Source organism: Elephantulus edwardii, unplaced genomic scaffold (genome assembly GCF_000299155.1).
Source record: "Elephantulus edwardii isolate Elephantulus edwardi_28Jun2011 unplaced genomic scaffold, EleEdw1.0 scaffold00059, whole genome shotgun sequence".
In the NCBI taxonomy this organism is placed as follows: domain Eukaryota; kingdom Metazoa; phylum Chordata; class Mammalia; order Macroscelidea; family Macroscelididae; genus Elephantulus; species Elephantulus edwardii.
In genome coordinates, this window is record NW_006399809.1 from 5,149,609 (window position 1) to 5,176,173 (window position 26,565).

At 38.7% G+C, this 26,565-nt stretch overlaps 1 protein-coding gene across 2 annotated transcripts in view; it reads right to left on the minus strand.

The window, feature by feature from the left end:
- The window catches only part of POU6F2 (POU class 6 homeobox 2), a 697,309-nt gene that overhangs the window by 196,650 nt on the left and 474,094 nt on the right, over positions 1–26,565 (minus strand). The gene's annotated exons all lie outside the window — the stretch shown is intronic.

Consider the following 26,565-nt stretch of genomic DNA (forward strand, 5'->3'; position numbering starts at 1 on the left):
AAAATGTTGTCTTTCATGATATCTGGGAAGTTTTCTGCCATTATTTCTTCAAAAATTTTTTCTGGACTTCCTCTCATTCCTTCTGGAATTCCCATTATGCGTATATTGTTTCTCTTGATGGTGTCCTGCAAAACCATTATTTCCTGTTCAGCTTTATTTTTCCCAAATATTCTTTGAAACGTGTAACCTCAATTTTGTCTTCTATTTCACTAACTCTTTCTTCCATTGCCTCGACTCTACTTGCATGTTCTTCTATAGTGCTGTTTATTTCTGTTATTTTTTTATTATAAAGCTCTGGAATTTCTAACTGTTTCTTATGTAAGATTTCTACCTCTTTAATGAATTTTTCATTTTGTACTTGTATTGTTTTCCTGAATTCTTCTAAAAAGTTTCCTGTGTTTTCCTTTATTTCATTGAGAAAACTTAGTAATAGTTTTTTGATGTCTTTGTCAGGAATTTCATAGTGACATATGCCTGAAACATTTGGCTTGTTTTTCACTGGAGAATAAACAGAAAACATCCACTGTCCTGATGATTCCCAAACCTCCATATATTTTATAGTTCCTTCTATAAGTTTCTTTTCATCTTTCTGCTCATCAGAGTTAAGTGAAGTAAGTGAGCTCTGAGATAATCTCAAATCTCCACTGCTGCTAGATGAAGTTCCAGAACCAAGAGTGCTGCCTGATGGATTCACTTGATCTCTGCTGCCCCCTAATGGCGAAGACTTGGAGAAACTGGCTGGCTGGATCACACTGGAGGATCTCTGATTACCGTCATTCCACCATCTGGTACTACCTGAGGCCTGCTGCTGAGGTTGCTTCCGCGCCCCGCCTGCACTCCCGGCACGAGGATGCTCATTCCAGCACCGATCTCCAAAGCGGCACAGGCCTTGAAGGAAGAACTGACAAATGGCCATGGCGACGACTCGCCACAGAGCGATCTTCACTCCGCACGCCAAACAACGGTCTGGAGCAACTAAAGGTGCACAAACCAGCTTGCGTGACGTCAACTTTCCGTGCCGGAGAGAGGCTGTCCCCAGATGCAAAAATTTTTAACAAAATCCTAGCCAATAGAATCCAAAAGCACATAAAAAAAAATAATTAACCATGACCAAGTGGGATTCATAAGAGGTATGCAAGGATGATTCAACATAAGAAAAAGAATCAATGTAATTCACCTCATTAACAAAACAAGTAGCAAGAACCATATAATCTTAGCAATTGATGCAGAAAAGACATTTGACAAAATCCAACACCTCTTCCTGATAAAGACATTCAGTAAAATTGGAATGGAAGGGAATTTCCTCAACAGAGTGAAAGTATATATACAAAACCAACAGCCAATATCATTGTCTATAGAGAAAGACTAAAAGTATTTTCCTTAAGAACAGGGACCAGATAAGGATGCCCACTGTCACAAATTCTATTCATTATTGTATTGGAAATACTTGCTAGGGCAATATGACAAGAGAAGGAAATAAAAGCATCCAGATGGGCAAAAAGATGATTAAACTATTGCTATATACAGATGATGTGACAGTAGTGTACACAGAAAACACCAAGGACTCAACAAAAAACCTGATAGAGCTAGTATACCAGTTTAGTAGAGTGACAGAATATAAAGTCAATATCCAAAAATCAGAGGGATTCCTCTACAGTAACAGTGAGAATTCAAAGAAGGAAAGCAAGAAAGCAATATTATTTACAATAGTCAACCACAAACTGAGATACTTGAGAGTGAACTTAACTGGAGACAGAAAAGACCTATACAAAGAAAACTACAGAACATTTCTGCAAGACACAATAAAAGACAGAACAAATGGAAAAATGTGTTCTGTTCATTGATAGGAAGATTCAATATTGTGAAAAGGACAATCTTACCAAAAGCAATCTACATGTTTAATGCAATCCCAATTCCAGATACAAAATCAATTTTTCAAGGAGATTGAAAGGAAAATTGTCAATTATATTTGGAGAAGAAAGAATCGTGAATAGGCAAAGCACATATGAAAAATAAAAATGAAGTGGGAGGCATAGCACTTCTTGACCTCTAAACCTACTACACAGAGGTAGTAACCAAAACAGCATGGTACTGGTACAATGACAGGTACACAGACCAATGGAACATAATTGAGAACCCAGAAATGGACCCACCTTTCTATCATAAACTGATATTCAGTAAGGAAATAAAATCTATCAAATGAGGAAATGACAACCTCTTCAACAAATTAAATTGTGCAGCCAAAACTGGATTGCTATTTTCAGAAAGCTGAAACAGAATCTACATCTCATACCATATACAAAAATCAACTCAAGGTGGTCAGAGACCTGGAAGTAAAGCCCAAAGCCATAAAGTTCGTCAAAAACAAACTGGGATCAAGTTTAGATGGTCTAGCCTGTGGTCTACGGATATTGCCAATACAGTCAGAAATGCAAAATCTAGAGAGGATAAAATTGATTCCTAAAGATTAAATCCCTGTGGGGTTTGTGTGTGTGTGTGTGTGTGGTGTTTTTTTTTTGTTGTTGTTGTTTTGTTTTTTGTTTTTTTTAATTTCCTTCTGAGTGAAAAGAAAACCTACAGACTGTTAAAAAACATTTGGCACTACCATTTCAGAAAACGGCCTCATGTCAAAAATTTACAGACTTCTACAGGGCCTCCACAAGAAAAAGACTGATAATACAATTACAAAATGGGCAAAAGACATGGAAAGACTTTTCATAGAGGAAGATATTCAGATGGCCAACAGATACACGAAGAAATGCTCGAAATCACCGGTAATAAGAGAGATACAAATCAAACCCATGATGAGATACCATCTCACTCCAGTAGCAACGGTAAAGTTTAATAGGACAGCAAGTAATAAATGTTAGAGTGATGTGAAGAGATAGAAACTCTCAAATATTGTCTATGGGACTATAAAATGGTACAACCACTCTCGAAGGTAGTTTTGCATTTTCTCAAAAAGCTGAACACAGAAATTACATATTACCCAAATATTCCACTGTTTGAAATATATCCTGAGAAAATGAGAACTGAGGCATAAACAAAGACTTGCACACCAATGTTGATAGCAGCATAATCACCATTGCAAGAACATGGAAACTGCTCAACTGTTCAACCACAAGCGAATGGATTGAGAAATTACGGTTACATTCACATGAGGGAATACTATGCAGCATCAGAAACAATGATTTTGATAATCACTACCTAACTTGAGAGATGCAATTATGCAGGCAGGTTACTTAAATAAAAAAATAATAAAATAAAGAAACAACAACCAAAATTCTGGCCTTGTAGCTTGCATATGAGTTATAGTTTACATAAAAATTAAAATCTGTATAAGGTTTCTTCACAAAATTCTACAGTACTATTGGATACTTAAGCATATGCTTTAAAAGTCTGCCACATTCTCTTTTCCCGGTCCCTAGGCCCAAGACCCAGCCAGGGCTTGACTCAAAGGAGTCAATATTCCCCTCACTGTAGCTGAGTCCTTTTGCTCTTGGAAACGGAACATGCACTGTCTGATTTCATTACAGTGGTTTCTGTAGGGTGGGGGAGCTGGGGGGGCACTGAGGTGGGTGGGTGGATGTTGTTATTCTCTTAAAGCATCTGCAGCTTGAAACAGTTGAGGAAATAGTTTTAAAAAATCCCACAAAATTCTCCCTACCCCCATCCATCCACAACTCACAACTCCCCCAAATTAAAAATCAAAACAGAAATAAACCTAAAACCACAACAGTGATCAACAGTGATCTTCTTCCAGCAGGTCTGTCCATCCACTGTCACCAAGCCCAGCCCTACACACTCCAGGCATTTGATTCTTAAAAATACTAATTACAAAATGCCCTTTGCCCACAGCCCCTAAGAGAGAACTGCATATAAGCTTCATCTTTGTTCCCATGGCTCCCTACTAGAGAGGGATGTGGGGCCTTAACTACCTACTATTACCTACCTTTGCCACGAGGAAGAGGTTCAACTGAAGCACAAGCTTGGTCAGAAAGGGGAGCATTATGGAGAGTGAACTAATTCAGACCCATAAGGGCAAATACCATATAAAACCATTGTTGTAGAAATAGAAAGAGAACTAGGAAAATGTCTAAGAGGATCCAAGGGGTGGGGTAGTAGCAGAGGAGTGAGGATGGGTTGGGGTGTTAATCATATGGTCTCAAAATCTGATGGGTAGGGAGACAGGTGGGTAAAGGAAATGGGAAAGATCTGGTATGAAAAACAATGTATATGAACTTTGTAATTAAACCAATATAAAATAAAAAATATTTTAAAAACAATAATTTAAAAGTATCAATGTTTCTTCAGTCTTTGTTAGTAATTTTCCTGTTCTGGCATCTATATTAGTCTTTTGAAAATACTGTCGCTTGCATCAGGCACACCTTAGTTATCAATGTGACACCTTGCTTTTCAACACTTTAGAGAGGGGTCTTTTACAGCTGATTTGCCCATTGATACGTGCAGCATGATTTGTGACTGCTGTTTCTGTTGATGGTACTGTGTATCCAAGTAAAATAAGACCCTTGACAATTTTAATTTTTTTTTAAATTTGTCATGATGTTGATTATTGACTCAGTTATGAGGACTTCTGTTTGTCTTTGATCTTCATCAGAATATGCCTCAAGTCCTCTTTGCTTTCAGCAAGTAAGATTCAATCATCTGCATATCACAGATAGTTAAAATTTTTCCTTGCATGCTGATGCCATATGTTCTTCATTCTTCTTCATATAGTTCACCTTCTAGGGTTATTTGTTCAGCATATAAATTGAATCAGTGTAGTGACAGGATAAAATCTTGATTCACCCCTTTTCTTGATTTTAGAATGACACGGTATTCATTTGTTTTATTCAAATTATTGTTCCTTGGTTTATGTAGGGGTTTCATTTTAGCACGTTTGACTCTTCTACAATTCTCATTCTTTGCAAAGCTATTATTAATAGTTGTTTATGGGTTCTTAAATTAATTTAGTTAAATTCCTTTGCACAGTAAATAAAACATGGAACTTCTTTGTGTATTTTCAGCTTTTAACCAAGCTCCATCTTACAGAGATTTAGTAACTGAGAGGTAAGGAGTTGTACTGCCACCCCAAAGACAGGTGTTCTAATCCACCAGCTGCTCTGAGGGAGAGAAAAAAATAGATCATCTCCTCCAGTGCAAGTTGCAGCATCTGAAAACCTGCCAGAGGATCAGCTATGAGGTGGTTTCAACTCCACAACACATAACAGAACTACCACTGCCCTCTCACGTGGGCAGTCATATCCCTCCCTTGACAGCCTTTGACACCCTTTTCTGTATCCATTATGAGCTTAACACTCATCCTGTTGATGAACTGCTGCAACAGTTTTTAAACTGTCACTAGCATAATTTTACTGGTGTGTGATACTTGTGATTCCCACATTGTGTTATGTCGCCTTTCTTTGGAAGGCACAGTTTGGGCCTCTTTAAGTTGGGTTGGTAGGTGGCTGTCTTCCAAATTTCTTGGCATAGAGAAATGAGTGCTTCTAGCATTTTATACCTTTATTTAAATGTTGTGATTGGTATACTGTCAATTCCTGGACCCAAGGCCATCTTCTATGATGGTTTGTCTCTATAGATATTTCATTTAATGCCCTCTTTTATGAAATGTGCTACATTTGTTCATTCAGAAAGGACAGGATCTTTTCAGATTGGGGAGTATAAGAGTATATACATAGGACCTAGAGATAATAAATGGCATCTGGGCAACCCATCATTTAAACATCTTACTGCTACAAAGCCACTTGCTAATTATTGACTGGTAAGGAGATTACTTTACCCAGATCCAAAAGTTTGGCTATTGGAATCTACCAAAAGCTCCAAGACAGAAACAAGATGGTGTCTGTTTCCCTAAAGATTTACAGAATTGGAATCACTAGAAGTTCTCTCTGTACCACAGGGTCACTCTGAGATGGAATCAACTCAGTGACAGTGGATTTGTTTTTGTAGTTTAGTTCCTTGATAAAGCAGCAAAAGTCTACATTGCTGCTAAATTATAACTACACTGGTGGTGGTTGTTATGTGCTGACAAATTAGAACTGACACCTAGCTGACTCACTAAAGGGTTTTCAGATCTTGTAAATTGCAGAGGAGAAAATAGTCCATCTTTCTCCTGAGGATTTAGACTCTCTACTTTTGGGATGGAGCAAACTCCTAACCCATTAGGCCATCAGAGAATCCTTATAACTATGAGATCTCCTAATTGAGTGTCTAAAGACCAACAATGTCAGTTTGTAGACAAAGGTATGCCTGATCCAGGATATGGTTTTCACAATTAATTGCTATGCATCAGAGATCTGTACAATGACTAAGGGTAATAAAAGAAGAATCAATGCCTTTGAGTTGTGGTGCTGGAGAAAAGTATCTAACATATCCAGGAAGACTGCAAATGGTCATTGCAAAGACAGAAAATGAAGAGAAGACCAAAATGGATGTCAGGAGAGACTCTGAAATTTGCACTGGAGCGCAGAGAAGCCAAAGCACAGGGAAGAATTCAAGATACTAGAGTTGAGCAGAAGATTTCAAAAGGTAGCACGGGATGATAAAGTAAAATATTATTACAATGAAATGTGCAAGGAGTTGGAGTCAGAAAATCAAAAGGGCCGAACTCGCTCAGCATTTCTTAAGCTCAAGGAACTGAAGGACAAAATCAAACGTCGAGTTTCTATAATCAAGGATGCATTAGGCAGAATAGTAAATGATCTAGGAAGTATTAAAAGAAGATGGAAAGAATATACCGAGTCACTGTATCGAAAGGAATTGGCAGACACAGAAGAATTTCATGAAACAACATATGAGCAAGAACCTATGGTGATGAAGGAAGAAGTTCAGGCTGCTTTGAAGGAAATGGCAAAAAATAAGGCCCCAGGAATAGATGGTTTACCAATTGACATATTTCAGCTAACCGATGCTGCCCTGGACGTGCTCACCAAGTTGTGCCAAGAAATCTGGAGAACAACCACTTGGCCAACTGACTGGAAGAGATCTATATTTGTTTCCATCTCAAAGAAGGGTGACCCAACAGAGTGTGGAAACTATAGAACAATATCGTTGATTTCACATGCAAGCAAGATTCTACTGAAGATTATCCAAAAACAACTGGAACAGTACATCAGCAGAGAACTGCCAGAAGTCCAGGCTGGGTTTAGAAGGGGTCGTGGTACTAGGGATATTATAGCTAATGTTAGATGGATATTAGATGAAAGCAGGGAATACCAGAGGAATGTATATCTGTGTTTTATTGACTATGCAAAGGCATTTGACTGTGTGGATCATAACAAACTGTGCCTGACTCTGAGAAGAATCACTTGATCGTGCTAATGAGAAACCTATACTTGGACCAAGAAGCAGTCATCAGAACAGAGCAAGGGAACACTGCATAGTTCAAAATTGTGAAGGGCGTATGCCAGGGATGCATCCTATCTCCATACCTTTTCAGCCTGTATGCAGAACAGATCATCTGGGAGGCTGATCTCTATGAGGAGAAATGTGGCATCAGGATTGGTGGAAGATCTATCAACAATCTGCGTTTTGCAGATGACACAACCCCGCTTGCTGAAACTGAGGAGGACCTGAAGTGCTTCTTGCAGAGGGTCAAGGACTGCAGCCTTCTATAGGGATTAAGGCTCAATGTCAAGAAGACAAAGATTCTCACCACTGGACCAATTGGCAGCTTCAGGATGGATGATGAAGAGATTGAGATTGTTCATAGCTTTAGTCGGTTTGGCTCCACAATCAACACTCTTGGCACCAGCAGCCAGGAAATTAAAAGACATATTGGGATGGAAAGTCTGCTATTAGAGACCTCTCTAAAGTACTGAAGATCAACGGTGTCTCTCTGGAGACTAAGGTACATCAGATACAGGCCATGGTCTTTGCAATCACATGTTATATGTCAGAGAGCTGGACAATGACTAGGGAGGATAGAAGGAGAACTGATGCCTTTGAGCTTTGGTGTTGGAGAAGAGTTTGAGGGTACCATGGACTGCTAAGAAAACAAACAGATTCATCCTAGAGAGGGTTAAACCAGGCTGCTCTTTGGAGGCAAGGATTCTGAGGCTTCGTCTGACATACTTTAGACATGTTTTAAGGAGAGACCAGTCCTTGGAGAAAGACATCATGCTTGGAAGGGTAGAGGGCAGGTGCAGGAGGGGAAGGCCCTCTAGAAGATGGATTGGTTTGGTGACTGGGGTAATCAGGATGAGTGTGTTAGAGACAATGAGATTGGCACAGGATAGAACAGTTTAGGGCTGTTGTACATAGGGTCGCTATGAGTTGCAAGCGATTCAACAGCACATAACAACAACAATGTCATAGACCTGCCAAGAGAACAAACAGATCTCTACTGGCGAGGATGAAACCAAGTTGATCCTTGGAGGCAAAGATTTTGAAAAGTCATCTCACATGCTTTGCGAATGTTAACAAGAAGGACCTGTCCTTGGAGGATATCATGCTGAGAAGAATGGAAAGACAGAGCAAGACAGATAGACTTTGGATGAGATGGATTGACACTGTAACTAGGGTAATGGAGACCAGGGTTTTGAAGATGGTGAGACTTGCTTAGGATAGGACAGAGTTCAGAGTTATTGTGCAAAGGGATGCTATGAGTCGTAAGCGTCTTGATGTCACATATCAACAACAACAACAATTGAGTAGCTAGACAAGAGACACCGTGCTTTGGGCAGGTTTCTTTATATTTCTAATTGGGAGATATTGTGTGTTAGGAGTATACAATGAAAAGAATTTGAACTTATTTGTTTTTGTAAAAAGGCAATATTCATTTTATCCTAAACTCATAGTACGGTATAAAGTGATGTTTGTTTAAAAATGAAAATATCAGAACTATATTCACTTTCAAACAATAAGATCATATAGTTTCAGATTGCTCCTTATTCTTTTGTGACACTTTATATCTAGCCAAACCCTATTACTAAGGGCCATTGTTGGCAAGAAGATTTTTCTAAGGGTTTTTTTTTTTTGCCCCCAATGCTTGGAGATAAAGGTTTTGTCCTCTAACCTTTTGATTCCTATTCTTGTCTAATCAATATCAGGTCACTTCAAGTAAAAATAAAAAGAGGTTCAAAATTATGACAAGAGTCCAGAATGAAGGCTGCAAAGTGGAGTGTACTGAGGGGGCGGGGCGGGGGAGGGATTGTATACCAGTGAAAGAATTTTTAAAGAGGAGAACTGGGGGGGGGGGGGGGGGGGGAGGGTTGGGCAGGGAGAAAAAGGAAACAATGAATGAATGGAAATCCAAAAATCTCTGTAAACGTTCATTAAAATTAATAAAAATTTAAAAAAGAGTTTAAATAGAAAAACCCAAACCACAAAGCTCCAAACCTGTCAAGCCAAGTTTTAAAACATTTGTGAACAGTCCCATCTCTGGAATAAGAGACTATTTCTTGTTTACTGCCTTCTCTCATTTGTTTGGGGCCTGATTTGTTTCTGGCTGCAGCGATCAGGAGGTCGGAAGGAGCCAGGAAAATGAATGGAATCAGTCGGTAGCAGGGCTGCCAGGAGCGCAGTGTCACGGATCAGCGTAAAGCCAGCTCCTGGCCCGCCCAGCCGATGTAACTCACTGGGCTGGCAAATTACATCAGACCTACAGCTGTAACCCGACATTATGATTAATTTGATCAGTAATTTCTCCTGTTTTTCATTTTAATCGGTGTGACTATTCTGCTGTGGCAGGTCTTTCAGATCTAATTAAGATAAATTTCAGAGTAAAAGACTTGGCAGAATTTCCGAGTCAAATCCTGGCATCAAGTGTGAAGACCTGGAGGCCCAGTCAATCTCTGGGGGCGGGCGAGCGCTCCCACTCCGCAATCAGCCCTTCACACTTAAGCAAATTCATAGTCTGCGCAGTGCTTAGTCATTCTCTCAAAACGTCCCGGGCGGAAAAGGAGAGGAAGAAAAGCCCAGCACAATGTCATTTTCCCCAGGCTCACACTCCACTGGCTTCCTCCAGCTACATGGATAACCCTCTAAGTGGACACGTGCAAGAATCCCTGATTTGGAGCGTCTAACAAAGATTTTTTTTTTTTCAAATGTGCATGTGTATATATTGAATAAATGACACACTAACATTCACACGTATTGACTATCCATACCTATAACTAAACTACAAACAATTAATGTCTACATATAGATTCTGATCACTTTGTGCAAGTAGCAAAAGAGTTCATTTTCCCCAATGTCTTTTCTTCCTATGCTTTTTATCTATGCATCTTTAAGTGGCTTTTAGTGATAAGGAGTTGCGCTGAAAACACTAAGGCACTTGGTTTGAATCCACCAGCATTTCTGTAGTAGAAAGATAGGCAATCTCCTTCTGGGTAATTTATTACCTCTGAAAGCTAGCTGGAGGGCCAGCTATGAGTTGATTCTGATGAAATGGTCACACATCATCATCACCACCACCACCACCACCACCTCCCCCCCCTCACCACCCATGGTGATCAGTGTCACCGTGTTACTCAACAAACAGTATATGTCATTGAATAAAAACTGTTCCAGTAGGCTTTCTCAGTCGCAATCTTTGTGCTGCTAAACCATTTTACAGATATCTCCCTCCGCTTGCCTCCACACCCATAGCCAAAGGGTGTAGGATTTCTATAGTGATATGAATTGATAACAAATCATAAAATCACATTTTGACCTAATGCTTTGAAGATACTGTTCTCAGTTTTGTGTGTGCCTTTCATATTGTTGTTGTGTAGTGTCTAGTCAGAAACCACCCACAGCTGACCCTCGGATGGGTTTGCTGAGTTACTCTCACAGGAAGAGATTGCCCATTTTTCTAAGGCACAGCAGCTGGTGGATTCGAACCACATGCCTTTAGGATTGCAGCGTGGCTTCTCACTACAAAATCACCACCTTACAAAATTACCGCCTCTACAAAATTCTCCAAGACTTTTTCCTCCTGAAAAGTGTAGCTTCAGTGTATGGGAGGGCTCTCTGCTGCCTCCTCCCAAATGCACTTTAATTGCTGTGTAAAAGATGGTGGATAGATTATAATGTTCACAGTTCTAAAAATTAGAATGAGACCTCCCAGCTTCTCACAATACTAGATTAATGAAGAAGAATGTGGCACCAGGGTTAGAGAAGACTCATTAACAACCTGGAGTATGCAGATGACACAATCATGCTAGCATTGGACTTGAAGCACTTACTAAAGATTATCAAAGCCTCAGCATGGATTACATGTCAACAGTAAGAAAACAAAACTCACAATTGAATCAATAAGCAGCATCATGATAAATGGAGAAAAGATTGACATTACTTGAATAAGGACTTCACTTTACTTGAACGTACAATCAACACCTATGGAACCAGCAGTCAAGAAATCACATGATGCATTGCTGTGGGAAAACATGTGGTCATGAATCTCTTCAAAGTGCTAAAGAACAAGCATGTCAGTTTAAAGACTAAGATGCTCACCTGATCCACCCCATGGTCTTTTCAATTGTTTTGTATGTGTATGAAAGTTGAGCAGTGAATAAGGAAGCTTGAAGAAGCACTGATGTCTTTGAATTGTGGTGTTGGTGAAGCATATTTGAATATACTAAGGCCTGGCAAAAGAACAAGCAAATTTTCTTGGAAGAAGCCAAGATGATGAGATTTTGAGATTTTGTCTCATAAACTTTGGTAATAGTATCAGAACGAGTTAGTCCTGGAGAAAAAAACGAAAACCCCAAAACTTCATTCTTGGAAAAGTAAAGGGTTATTGAAGGAAAGGAAGACTCTCAGGGAGATGGATAGACACAGTAACTGCCACAATGGGCCTACACATGACAGAGATTGTGAGGATGGTGGGGATTATGGGAGGAGAGGGGATTCATTCTGTTGGGTGAAGAGTCTCAATGAGTTCAAGTCAACACCTAACAACAGCAACAGTATCACTGGAAATGTTTTTCTTTCAAAGTAATTTTAATCCCATAATTTGTATTATTTAATAAATAATATAGGGATGGAAAGATCACCTGATAGAAACTTTTCATGTTATAAGTTACATATGGATGGCCATGGAGAGAAAGTACTTGTGCTATGTCACACAGATATTTGAAGAATTGGATCAACCAAGGATATTCTTCTTCACCCACATGATAAACCACACAACTTCAGAAAATTAAAAAGAGGAGTGAACCTTTCTTTAAGTCTTACTAATTTTGATTTTAAAAAAAGAATCCCTGAAGTTCTCAAGGTTTAAGTGAGAATTCTTTAAGATTAAACACTTTTGCAGCCTGAACCCCAAGTCCATGTCTAGAATTCTTTCTCTCCCTGTTCTAAACCCTTGGAGGGAGCACCCTGCTGGAAGGCTTCGTGTGGCTTACCCTGTGCCATGCCCTGTGCCATGCTGTATCTACACTAGCCTTTGCTAGATCTTTATCCAATCATAATCTAAATTGACTTCCTCTTCCTCTTTCTGACCCAGGAGGACTATAAAACATCCATATAATCATTAGCTTGATTCAAGCTTATAAGGTTTTCTTTCATGTATAGTTGTTGTTACTGACCCTCCAGTGGGGTTTTTTTTTTGTTTAAATTTAGGTTATTTATTTTTCATTTCAATGAACATCTTCAGAGATTTTGGGATTCCATTCATTCATTGTTGCACCCTTCTCCCCGCACAAACCCCTCCCCCCTCCCCCCCATTTGCTCCTCTCCTTGAAAAGCAAAAGAAAAACTCCCTTGGTACACCACCCCCCCCCCCCGCACCTCCCCAAACCCCACCCCCTAGCCCCAAATATAATCCACTCTACAACCCTCATTGCATACTCCTATGATAAAAATCACACAGGAAGAGACTAACCATTATTCTCATGAAGAGCAGCTGGTGGATTTGAACTCCTTGCCTTTGGATTGATAGTACAATTCCTTGCCATTAAGCTGCACATCTCTCTTTAATTCTGTAGATGTGCATTTCTGCATTGACTCACTTTTCAACTTTGAGCTGTTTAATGTTTAATGTTTAAAGTACGGGAAATAAAATGGGAATGAGGACACTAATATTTTTTCAAGACTTGTTATCAGTCAGGGGCTGTCATTAACCTCCACATCAACTCAGTCCTTAAGCAAGGAGGGTGAGTTGGGATTAGAACGCAGGTCCTACTTTTAAAGATCATGCTCTCTCCATAGCATCAAATCTTCCCTAGGGCCACATGCATATTATAGATGCTCAATAAATATTTACAGAGAATCATTAAAGTGCTTTCTTTATGGCCTGAAAAAAAATTTACTTATAAGTCTGTACTTAGGAAGGTAATTGAAAAGCCCATGGAAATTCCCAAACCTGTGTTGTGGGAAAGAAATTGAAGCTCAGAGAGGAATAATATGTGATCATTAAAGCACTAGATTGTTGTATTAAGTTCAACATAAATACTGGCTATGTTCTGTAGGTTCAGAGCAAAGTACTAGTCAGCACATATTAGGTATTTCAAACTACTACCAAAACATCCATCTATTCACATGGTAAATAAACAGTTTCAGGAGTTTCTGAACTAGCCTTTACAATGAGCTTCTCAGTTCCCACCCAGCAGAGAGTGAAGGGACTGGATGGCGAGGGTGGCTCCAGGTTCTTTGTAGAGCTTGCTGCAGACAGGCCATGGAGCTGCCCTGCTGCCAGGATCAGAGCCGTTATGTTTTCTTTGAGTAGTTAGAACTTGTTAAGTTCAAATGCTGCAAAGATCTTTCTAGCCCCCTTTAAGTCTGGCACCCTTTCCATCTATTGCTCCTTGATATGAGCTTCCATAGTCAGTGGTATGAACATGCTTGCCTGCTTTGTTAGATTTCTTTGTACATGATTTGACTAATATACAGAGCAGTGCCCAGGAATGGTAAATGTAGACAATGACAAAGAAGCACCTGCCTTATATAACTATATTCTGGGTAAACTAATTTCCCCCCCTGCCACTCTCAAAGCAATATAAACTTTGTTGTTCCTCCTGGATCTCAAATGCTCGTAATAAATTCTTTGAAATGTCAGTAATGTTGAACTGAGGGGGGTTTTGCTTTTTTTCAGAAGAGATTTTTTTCTTTCATAAAAGGAAAAAATTGTCCCTGGCAGAGTATATGGACAAATAGGTTTTGTTTACTTTATTCAGTGCTTAATACAGTTGGGCAAAGTGATTCTCATTTCCCACTCTGCCTCTTGCTCTGTGACTGAATCATGAATGAGTCCCTCAATTTAGTCAATGATGGTATATAAACAGAAACTAATTTACTCTTTCATATAATTAACATTTGTTTAACAAATACGTAATATACAAAGCATTTTCATCAGTGTGTTATATATATATATCTCCACAATAACCCTGAGATTGGATAGATTTTCTAGTTTACAAAAATAAGGTTTTCTTTAGCATAAGAAGCCTTATCTGCTCATGGAGAATCGTCTAGTTTTAAGATTCTTCTGGCCTAATTGCTTGGGGAGAAGTTTACCTACATCATGATATTTAATCTCATCATCTTCACCAAATTTACTTGACTTTATGAAGTCAGAAATTAGTTAAGTGAAAAATACCAGCAAAAAAATTTCTTTTATTATTATATATTTAGATTTGAATATTTCAATTTAACCATCAATGACAACTTTATTGGCCCTGTGCAGTATATAGTTGAGGAAGATAGATTTCTCTCTACTTCATTCCACCCCCTTGATCTATTATCAAACACACTTTCCTACTGTGCAATTTTATTTTTTTTTAATTTTCCAGCTCAACTAGAAAGTAAGATTCAAAAACTGGCTATATCCATCTAGCCTAGTGGTGAGTAATTGCACTGAAACTGTATGTAGATAAGAAACATCCAGAAAGAAACTCAATCAGTATTTAGAAGAGTCTATGGCACCAAGGGTATCATTGCTGATATCAGATGGATCCTGGCTAAAAGGAAAGAATACCAGAAGAATGTCTATTTATGCTTTATTTACTATGTAAAGGTATTTGACTACGTGGATCATAACAGGTTATGGCTAACATTGAGAAGCGTGAGAATCCCAGAGCAATTAATTGTGTTCATGCAAAATCTATACCTAGACCAGGATACTGTTGCCAACAAAACAAGGGAACATTGCATGGTTTAAAATCAAGAATGAAGTGCATCAGCATTGTATTCTATCTCCATACCTATTCAATCTGAGCAAATTATTTGAGAAGCTGGACTCTATGAAGAAGAATGGGGCATCAAGATTGGAGGAAGACTCATCAATAACCTGTGTTATGCAGGTGACACAACCTTGCTTGCTGGAAGTGAGGGAGACTTGAAGCCCTTGTTGCAGAAGATCAAAGAATACACCCTTCAGTATGGATTATAATACCTTAATGTCAAGAAAACGAAGATTCCTACCACTGGACCTATAGAAGATGGTGCAGCAAAAGTGCTCTTTGGAGATAAAGATGATAAAGCTTCGCCTCATGTATTCAGGTATATTCCTTGGAGAGAGACAAGATGCTTGGAAAGGCGGAGAGTTGCAATGGAGAGGAAGACTCTTAATCAGGTTTGTTGACACTGTGACTGCTGCAGTAGGGTTTAGTGTATCAGGAAGTGTGAAGATGGCATAGGATAGGACAGGGATCAGATCTGTGCTCAAAGGGTTGCTATGGGTCATACTCAACTCTATGACACTTAACAACAACAACAACAACACACCAATATGGATTAAAGCTCAGAGATTCTCACCACTGGACCAACTGACAGCATCATGATAGATGGGGCTGAATTGAGATTGTTATCAATTTCAGCTTGCTTGGATACACAATTAACACTCTTGGCACCAGTAGTCAGGAAATCGAAAGATGACTTGCTTAGGAGAGTCTGATGTCAGAAACCTTCCCAAAGTGCTAAAAGAGCAACAATGTCATCTTGAGACTATGCTGTGCCTGATTCAGGCCATGGTCTTCATAATTACTTATTATCCATCAGAGAGCTGGACAAAAACTAGGAATCACAGAAGAAAAATTGATGCCTTTGAGTTGTGGTGCTGAAGAAGAGTACTGAGCATACTATGGGCAGCCAAGAACAAACAGATCTGTCCTAGAGAGGATGAAATCATGCTCCTCCTTGGAGGCAAGGATTTCAAAGCTCATTCTCACATACTTTGGGCTTATTGCCAGAAGGGACTAGTCCTTGTAGAAGGCTATCATGCTTGGAAGGGTGGAGGGACAGCACAGGAGAGGAAGACCCTCAATGAAATGGACTGACACAGTAACTGGGATAATGGAGGTAGATGTATCACAGACAGTAAGACTGGCTCAGGATAGGGCAAGGTTCAAAGCTTTTGTACATAGTCTTGCAATGAGGGGTCGGTAACTTGATGGCACATAACAGCAATAACAATATCTGTGGCCTAGTGGTAAGAAGCTGTGCTGTAATTCCAAACGCATTCAGACTGAAGCTGCTCAGCAAGAGAAGGATGCAGCAGTCTCCTCCCTTGTGACATTCTGCCTCTGGAAACCCACTGGAGGAAGGGTCAGCTATGGGTCAGTTCTGACTCAACAGCACACAACAACAACATCTGTTAGGGATTTAACTATGTCCCACAAAATATGTTGAGGGAGATTCTAACCCTTGTGTTTGTGCTTGTGCTTTAAAAACAGGATTTCCTTTGTTATATTAATGACATCATACTAGAATAGTTGTTGTTTTTATGTGCCTTCCAGGTGGAACAGACTCACAGTTGACCCTCCAGCAGGTTTTCAGAGGATGTGGACTGCAATAGAAGAGACTGCCCCTCTTTCTTCTGTGGAACAGTTGGTGGATTTGGTTTGTGTGTCTTTGGGTTGGCAGCACAACTCCCTACCTGCTAGGTCATTGAGTAGGTTCTAAATCTAAATCTAAATCTAAATATTTATGAATCATAAAAAGTTATGAAGAGACACATACAGGGGACATACAAATGGCAAGGAACACCTCAAGATAGAGTCCTTGTCCTAAAGAATTTCTATGACTAAGACTCTAATTCAGAATTCCTAAGGCAAAGCCTCTGCCAAACAGTTAAACAGAAATACCTATGAAGAATTAAAAGTGGGCTACCATCTATGATTCTCGCGCCTCCCCGCCCCCACCCATTTTTAGGAGTTTTAGTAGTTAAAATTCTCCTACTAAACTGCCAGAGAAGGATGGACAATCTCCTCCCATGCAATTTACTGCCTCTGAAAACTCACTGGATGGTCAGCTATGGGTCAGTTCTGACTTGACAGTACACAACAACAACAACAACAACGACGACGGCGAATTTCAGACTGAAATGATGGTTATGAGTTGTTACCAACCTGTCTCTCTGCAGTGTATTGACCAGGAAATAGACACTTTTAGACACAGGGAAGAAGAGACTCAGCCCTGACAAACAGGATGATCTATGTTCCAAAGAAGGGAGTGCTGGTGGCTTTGGGGTAAGCAGTTGCATTGTCAGTCTAAAGGAAACAACTCAGTTCGAGTCCACTAGCTGCTTCACAGCAGAAAGATAGGTAATGTTTTCCTGTAAGATTTACTGCTTCTGGAGAATCAGCTATGAGTCAATCCTATCTCTATGGTACACAATAACAACCATGCCCAGATGTCAACAAAAATTGTCAGATATATGTTGTCTGATTCTATAAAGAATTAGAGTCTAAATCTTTCTGACAAGAATATTAAGGGCAAGAAAATTAATGGGAATTAGTCCACAAAATACATGTTTTATTGTACTTTCCTCTCATACTATACTGTAAAAGTTTTATACAAAATTATATGACAAATTCATATTAGAAATCATCTTTGCTGGTAGCTAGGTTCTGAGGGGGGAAAAAAAACCTAAAAAAGGAAGTAGGACAGTAACATCAGCTGGCAGAATGAATCAGCACTTCTTAACAGTACATGCTGCAGGAATCAAGGAAGTTGCACCAGGAATTGATGAGTCCTCGAGGGAATCCAGGCAGAACTAAGCAGCAACCAATCTCACAGGATGTTAGGCAAGACTAGACAATGGCTAGTCTCATGAGATTTCAAGTGAGACTGTTGTTGTTGTTATGTCCTGTTAGGCCACCTGCAATTCATGATGACTTTATATACAGTAGCTCTGAACCCTGCCCTATCTATCTTGAGCCAATTTCACTATCTCTGACATACTTACTCCCATTATTACACCAAAAAGTATTGACTGACAAAGAAGAATTTCATGAAACAACATATGATCAAGAGGAAACAGTGATGAAAGGGGAAACTCGGGCTTTTCTGAAGCAATTGACAAAAAACAGGGCCCCAGGAATTGATGGACCACCAAATGACATATTTCAAAGAACAGATGCTGTCCTAAAATTGCTTACCAGATTGTGCCAAGAAATCTGGAGGACAACTACTTGGTCATCTGACTGGAAGAGATCCATATTTATTCCCATTCCAAAGACAGATGATCCGACAGTGTGAAAATTATTGAACAATATCATTAATACCATATGCAAGCAAGATACTGCTGAAGATAATCCAAAAATGACTAGAACATCCACAGAGGATTTTGCCAGATGTGCCGGTTGGGTTTATAAGAGGCCATGGCACTAAGAACGTTATTGCCATGTTAGATGGATCTTGGCTAAAAGCAGAGAGTACCAGAGGAATGTCTATCTGTGTTTCATTGACTATGCAAAGGCATTAGATTGTGTGGATCACAACAAATTGTGGCTAACCTGGAGGAAAATGGGAATCCCAGAACACTTGATTGTGCTCATACAAAACCTAAATCAAGTGAAAGTAGGAGCCTATAAAATGGGAGCCTGGGCAGGAGGAAGCTCTTTTTTTTTTCTTGGCCTCATGACATCAGGTTGGGACTTATGCCTACCCTCCCTTTCAGGAATACCTTACTCACCTTCCTGCCTTTTCTGCTAGCACTACATATCCTATCTCCATTAACTCCCAAGCTCTGGAAATTTCTAGAGCCTTAACAAGATGTCTTTTTTGTCTTAAGTAAATTTTCTTTCCTTGTTTAAAAATAAAAAGAAATGTGAGAAAATAATTTTTTGTCTTTCAGAGTTGGGTGTTTGTGCTCTTTGTTATGGTAGCATGAGGGAATGAAGAAAAGAGTCATTGAACATGGATGATGTTTGCTAACTAATTCATTGATATAGCTAGTAACAAAGGTCAGAGAAAAGTTTAAAATAGACATACTACTAATTTTTCTTTTTGTCTCAAAGTTCATTATGAAACAACTTTGTTAGTTATTTCATCTCAATAAAATTATAGTATTTTTGTGGATCACATAAATTTTTCATTAATTTTTATCTTTGAAATTGTTTTCATTAAAATATCATCTTTCTTGATTACTGCATTTGGGTGCCTGCACTTATATTTTGCATCTGAGACAAGGCTCTCACTTGCTTCACCTTACTCTTGATTCTGACTGGAGTCTTCTACACAGCTATTGAGCACTATGTAGACATAGATATGTGAGTTCAATTAGATTTATAACTGTCACCCAGCAGGCTTTGTGATTTAAGTATTGTGGCATAAAACACGAAACAGAACTGAAATACTTCTGGAAAAATTTTAGTTTCTGTATAAAGAACATCCTTTATATATGGGGAACATTAGTGGTTCAGTTGTAGAATTCCTGCTTTCCATGAAGGAGGCCTGGGTTCGATTCCCAGTCAGAGCGCCTCATACAAAGTTACCCACCATCTGTCTGTCAGTGGTGTCCTGGTGTTTCTACAACACTCAGCAGCTTCCTTCAGAGCTTCACAATTAAAATAGACTAGGAATTAAGGCCTAATTATTTTTTTTTTTTAAACTCTATGTTTTAAACCTGTTGGAACTTCAGAGCCTGGAAATAAACTCAATCTAGGGGATCAGCTTTTAGCTAAGCATCAGACAGGCATGAAAAGTTAAAAACAAAACCCAAAACTAAACAACAACACACTAGACAAGGATAAATTCCTTAGACCAATTAACCATGTGGGACCAATGGGAGACTTTTGACTCAACACTCAGAAGGCTGCAAGGAACAAATGAAGAAAACAACACAAGAAGAGTGTATTTTGAATATTGCAATCAATGTCATGAGCAAAATGTATATAAATTCATAAACAGAGCTCTGTAAACTTTAACCCAAACTACAATAAAATGTTTAAAAAAAAACCTACCCCAAACCCTATGAATCCCAATGGTTCAATGGGATAGTGCAGGACTGAGGAGAGTTTTGCTCTTTTATGTGTAAGGGTTCCCATATGAGTTGGATCAAACTCCATTAACAACAATTTCATAGATTAAAAACTTGGATCTACAGAGTTTTGGGTGACGATCATACAAAACGAATATAGGCTACTAACTAAGGTGTGGACCTTGCCCCTGGGTGCTGGACCTTTTCTTGTAGGAGTAGCCTGTGTGAATGAAAATCATTTGCTATGAAGCAGATGAAAGGCACAGAGGTCTAACTTCTTTCCAATTGTTTGTGTTTAAAGTAATCACATCCCACCGTCCCTCGTCACTTATGTACTTTAGAACTTTGCACTGAAAGTCTGTGAGTGGGGAAATCCCAGTGAGGAGCTCAGGAAGGTGCACTCACAGCAGAGCAGAGGTGGAAGGCAGACATGGTTTTACTGCACGTGCTGGAGCTGTAACAAGAGCCTTACATTAGCACGTTGTCATAGAGAACACATGGCAGACTCTCTCCAGCAGCATCACCTCTGAGGAGGTAACCATGCTCCTCATTCCTCATGTGAGCACAGATAACTTTCTCTCCCTAACTGCTTCCACTGATCTCTCCCTCTGTTATTTATTAAAATGTGCAATACAACAAGAAAAGGAAAAGATTATCCTGCTTCCCGCCATGCAAGATAGTACGCAGAAGGCCAAGGTTAAATGCAGTATTTGCTTTCTTAAGCTTCTCTAATGCATAGGTGTGAAAAAGCAATCTGGGACTAAAGTCTATGGCATGACTCTCACGATAAAAACTTGACTTTAATTTGGACTCTCTGGCTAAGATAAAATCTGCCTCTGCTATCATTATCCCTCTTATGTTTGTCACCACTCTCTTTTCACTCTGCTACCCAGCTGAGTGGGAAGAAATTAACTCGACCTTGAAGAATACTCAGAAAATCTTCAGGGCTGCCCTGTTTTCAATAAACAATGAAACATTCCAAAGGCATACTACCCTTCCAATTGTAGGCTTGAGGCTTGAAAAGTACCTAAAAAATCATATTGGCCAATTCACATTTAAGAGATGAGGAAAATGAAGACCAGAGATCTAAAGGGATTTGTCCAACATTTTGAGGTAGGTGGAGGCGGCAAGGTTACAACTAGAACAAAGCTTTATCCTCAATCTCTTTGCATTGTGTAGTAACAGGGCTCTCTGCACACTGGACTAGATCTACATTATTCCTAAGGGAAGATTAAGGCTTTTGTAGCAGGCTTTGAATTTTTCTCTAGTGTAAATTATAATTTCCCAGGGACATTCCTAAGAAAGTTTATCTCAAGGCCATAGAACTGAAGCATAGTAATACGCTTTAGTGGCTTAGTGGTAAGGTGCTGCACTGTCAACCCTAAAGGTGCTTGGTTTGAATCCATCAGCTGTTCTGCAGAGAAACATGAGCAATCAACTCCCATGATATACACTGCCTCTGAAAACCAGCTGAAGAGCCAGCTATAGGCTGATTCAGACTCAGTGGGACTCAACAACAACCACAAGCTTATGCAATGTAGCCTAGTGCTGTGCTCTCTAGACAGCTCATATTGTAATGTGTTGTTGAGTCACTTAAGACTCATAGTGACCCTATGTACAAGAGCCCTAAATACTGCTCTATCCCGCACCAACTTTATTGTCTCTAACACACCTACCCCCATTAACTAGTCACTAAATATATTCATCTTATTGAGGATCTTCCTCTCTTGCGCTATCTCTCCACCCTTCCAAACAAGATGTCCCTCTTCAATGACTAGTCCCTCCTTGTAATATGTCTAGAGTATGTCAGATGAAGCTTCAGAATCCTTGCCTCCAAGGAGTAGACTGGTTTCACCCTCTCCAGGATGAACCTGTTTGTTCTCCTAGCAGTCCATGTTATATTCGATACTCTTCTCTAGCATCACAGCTCAAAAGCATCAATTCTCTTTCTATCATCCCTAGTCATTGTCCAACTCTCTGACACATACATAGCAAGCAATTGTGAAGACTATGGCCCCTGGATCAGGTGCACCTTAGTCTACAGGCTGATGTCGTTGATCTTCAGTACTCTGGAGAGGTCCCTGACAGCTGAGTTTCCAATGCAATTTATCTCTTAATTTCCTGGGTGTTGGTACCAAGAATGTTGACTGTGGAGCCAAGAAAATGAAAACTGTTATTAACATTCTCAATCTCTTCACCATCCATAATAATGCTGCCAATTGTTCCAGTAGTGAGAATATTTTATTGATGTTGGTGAATCTAATCAGTCAGAAGCTCTTCAAAAGAAAGACAGGCAGTCTCTTCCTGTTCCAATTTACAGTTTCAGAAATTTGTTAAAGGAGCAGTATGAGTCAGAATTTACTCAGAGGCAGTGAGTTTGAGGGTTTAGGAATTTTAAAAAAATGCTTATTAAGTTGATGTGTTGAAATTAAATTGTACTTTCTCTTCTTTATCCAGAACTTATTAGATTGCATGTTTTTACTAAATGAGGTTGTTTCCATATCTATTTCTCATCTGCTCCTTCTTAACACTATATATTTCTGATTTTTTTGTTCTGGCACAGCCTGATTCTTGGGTTAGAGTAAAAAGGAGGAGTATAGAATGATATTTAAGGGCTCTGGTGGCTTAATCCACGGGGCGTTGCATTCCTAACCCAAAGGGTGCCTCTCTGGTGGTATGGATCCACCAGCAACTTTGTGGGAAAAAGATGGACAGTCTCCTCTTGTGTAATCTGCAGCCTCTGAAAGCCTTCCTGGGTTGGGGTGGTCAGTTCTGAGTTAGTCCCAGCTTGATGGCAATGAGTGAGGGGTTTTGTTTTGTTTTTAGAATAATATCCATTCTGGAACTCAAAGTCTGGGTTCAGTTTGTAGATGCATTTTATTTGTACCATACATTATTTTCAAAGATTTTATCCTGAATTTTATATCCACATCTACTTTAGTTATTCAAACTAACTGCCCTTTGCACTTACAAGCTTTGTTTAGAAGTTTTCCCTTCAGTCCCCTCAGGAGAGAAGGAACCTGTGAGGAGGTAGATCTTGAAGTCTCAATGGAAAATTTAAAGTCAGGCTTCCAAGGAGCCAGCTTCTAGCATGCATGCTAAACAACCTGCCCTCTTATGACCCTTTGAGGTCAAAATTAATGAACACAGTTATTCCCTTGGCTGGGCTTCTCTGAAGTGATAATATTCTTTGGATTCAGGTCTATCTTGAAAACAACAACCTGGTTTTGTAAATGCAATCCATTCCATGGAATTGAGTAAAATGAAATTATGTTGCAATATTACAGAAACACCTGACAAGAACTATTTGGAGAATTTTAGTCCAGAGTATTGCTACCCGCCAGCAATATTAATTTTTTTTCTTTTTATCTAGAGAAACCATCTCACTTGTATATATCTATCTAAGAAAGCTATTTTGATTTTTTTTCCCCCTCCTAGAGACATGACAGCATCTATTCAGTTCTGGAAATAATTTGTTGTTATCCTTCAAAGTTTTGGGTTTTGTCTTCTTTTTTTAAAGCAAATTTACTTTCTTATTACTTGTTAACTTTGGTATCATAAGTAGTATAATTCTAATTTAATACCTATTAGACAAATTATGAATAGTGTAGAAAGATAAATCCCACATGAAATAAAAAATTATAAAGGAAATATTAGCTGTCATAGCTTTGTTGGCCGAATGGTAAGGAGATGTACTGACAACCTTAAGGAATGCAGTTCGAATCCACCAGTTGCTCTGCAAGAGAAAAATGGATAATTTCCTTCCATGTGATTTACTGCCTCTGAAAACCCACTGGAGTGTATGGGTCAGTTCCAATTTGATGGTACTCAACAATAACAACGTATGATTTTAGCTGTTATGTATTCCTTTAAATTTTTTTTTTATCTGAAAGACAGGGTAATGGGTGGGTATAATTCAATGGTGATTGATTTTATAAAACATAATGTTCAGGAATGATCATATGAAACATAATGTGAATGAAAGATAATGTGAAACACAATGTATACAAACTTTGTAAGCAAACCAATAGAAAACAATTTTAAAAAAAAAATCTTTGAACAAGAACACTTTATCCTAGCTTAGGAAGAATCTGTGAGTGTTAAAATATCTTTGTAATTCATTTTAAATAGCTTCCTTTAAAAAAGGTTCAAATAGTTGATGTTCTGCAAACATAAAACCCTACACTTATCATAGAAAAGATAATTTAAAATCATGAAAATCTATATTTCCTATATACATGCCTGAGTTAAAGGGGGAAATAGTTTCGATTTTACTAGTGAAAATGTACTCAAAATCAGTCCTACATTTACTTTATAATATTTTTTAAAAGTTCAGTAATAATTTCTGTTTAGATTAAATCGAAGCTGTAGTAGTCTTTGACAATTGTGTTTATTAAGTTTATAAGTTAAAATTCTGAAAGTGAAAAATTAGATATTCTTTCAGGATTAAGGAGGGGGAAAATGTGGCTCTGAGGTATTATTTGTTACAAAAGCAAAACAAAATAGGTTCTGAATTTGCATAAGAAAAAAGTAGGAGAATTTTTATCCAGGAGGTCAAAAAGTCACTTCATCTAAAGTAATGCATGTTAGCACTCTTTCAACTGAGCTTGTCTACACCGGGCGTTTCTTGACTGGTAGAGATCTCTCAGATACTGACAGTGTTTAGGGCAGGAAAAGGTCCACAGAACTCAAAGCTTTTACTTAAAGGGAAGGAAGACTGGACTGTATACAAGATGGGCCAAGTTAAGTAATCTCATGCCCAGGACAGAGAAACCCCCTCCCCCACTCCATTGGAGCTATGGTGGCTTGGCAGTAAGGAATTGCTTTGCTAATGCAAGTGGCTGAAAGCCTTCATTCAGCTCCTCCACAGGAGAAAGACGGACAAACTCCTCCCATGAAATTTACTGCCTCTGAAAATTCACTGGAGGGTGAGCTATGAGTTGGTTCTGACTCGACAGCACAGAGCTGCAAGAGTTGTTAATTTGACCTACTTTAGTGGCTTGGCTAGGAGAAGTATTGAATCATTTGGGGGTATAGGTACAACTATTTTAACTACTCCTAAATAGCTTTAAACAAAATCTTTGGAATAACAGAGAGGAATTCCAAAAGCTAAGTACCATCAAGTTGACAACAACTTATAGTTATCCTTGTAAATTTGCTGATAGCTACTAGTTCAACAGGAGGAAAGTGTACAAAGGAGACTTTTCTAGTTACGTGCATATCAGTTTCATGCCAAATGTATTAGGTTGTCTTAGACTAGTTGTGAGATTTGCAAAAATGCAACTTTAATCCTCACTTAGAAACATATCCAAATGGTAAGTAACTGCAATTCAATTGTGCAATTATTCATCTCATTCAAGTGTTTAATTTTCAGGAAAACTTTGCAACACCACACAATCTTTGTACCAAGAAATAAAGTTATGGGACATTGGGCTAAGTCTCTTTTCAAATCCTAAATCTCTAATGCATCTGCTTTTTTGTCTGAATATTAACAGCCTTATTTTCCTTAGTTTATTTAACTTTGCTGTTTGAAACCTAAGAATGTCATCCATACTTATCAACATCCTCAAGTGGGGAGGGCTGTATGTGCGAAAGAATGGAGGGAGGGGAACTGTCATTTTAAACTAATTAGAAGTGGCTTACTGTGTTGGACTTTGTCACAAAAAGAAGGAAAAAAATTGTACTACAAGCATATAAAATTTTTTTAAATTTCTGTGAGAGCAGTATCATTATGTTAGCCAAATAATAAATGGATAGGCTGAATATTTCTGTATCTGATGTGTTGATATCATAGTAATTATATTTTGAAGTGCTTTATTTTCAAGGCCTCTAACACAAGAATGATTTTCTCAAGTTTGAAGTTATAGATGCTTAAATTCTACCTTTTCCTCTTCCATTGTGGTAAGTTATAGATGATCGTTCATGATTAGACTGTAGTATCTAATTTTGAGTTACTCAGCTTCACAGTAATGTGGTCAATAAGTGGATGCTTAACCACTTTACCAAAACATGTATTTGTTGGAGTCATCAGTAAGGATTTAGAACATATTTTGGTATATAAAGTAATGGTTGGAATCTGGGACATAAGACTGGGGCTAAATTTCTTTACCTTCCTCATCCCCAAGAGTCTTAAAAAAAAAAAAAGAAAAGAAAGAAGCAAAAGAGCACAAAGTGGTAAGGTAAGACACTATTATATTCATAATAGAGAGAAATAACCACCATGCCTCATGGACAGTATATGCAGTTCTCCGCGGAGCCACAAAACTGTGCTAGTAATAATTTTAATTGGATACTATCTTCACTGCCTTCAAAAAGTATCATAAAATGGAATTATTACTGGCTACAAGTGCACTTACAGTGCTGGCCCCTCGCAGAAGGAAGCAGACATTTATCCTTCGGAGGGCAGCATCAATGGAGTTCTA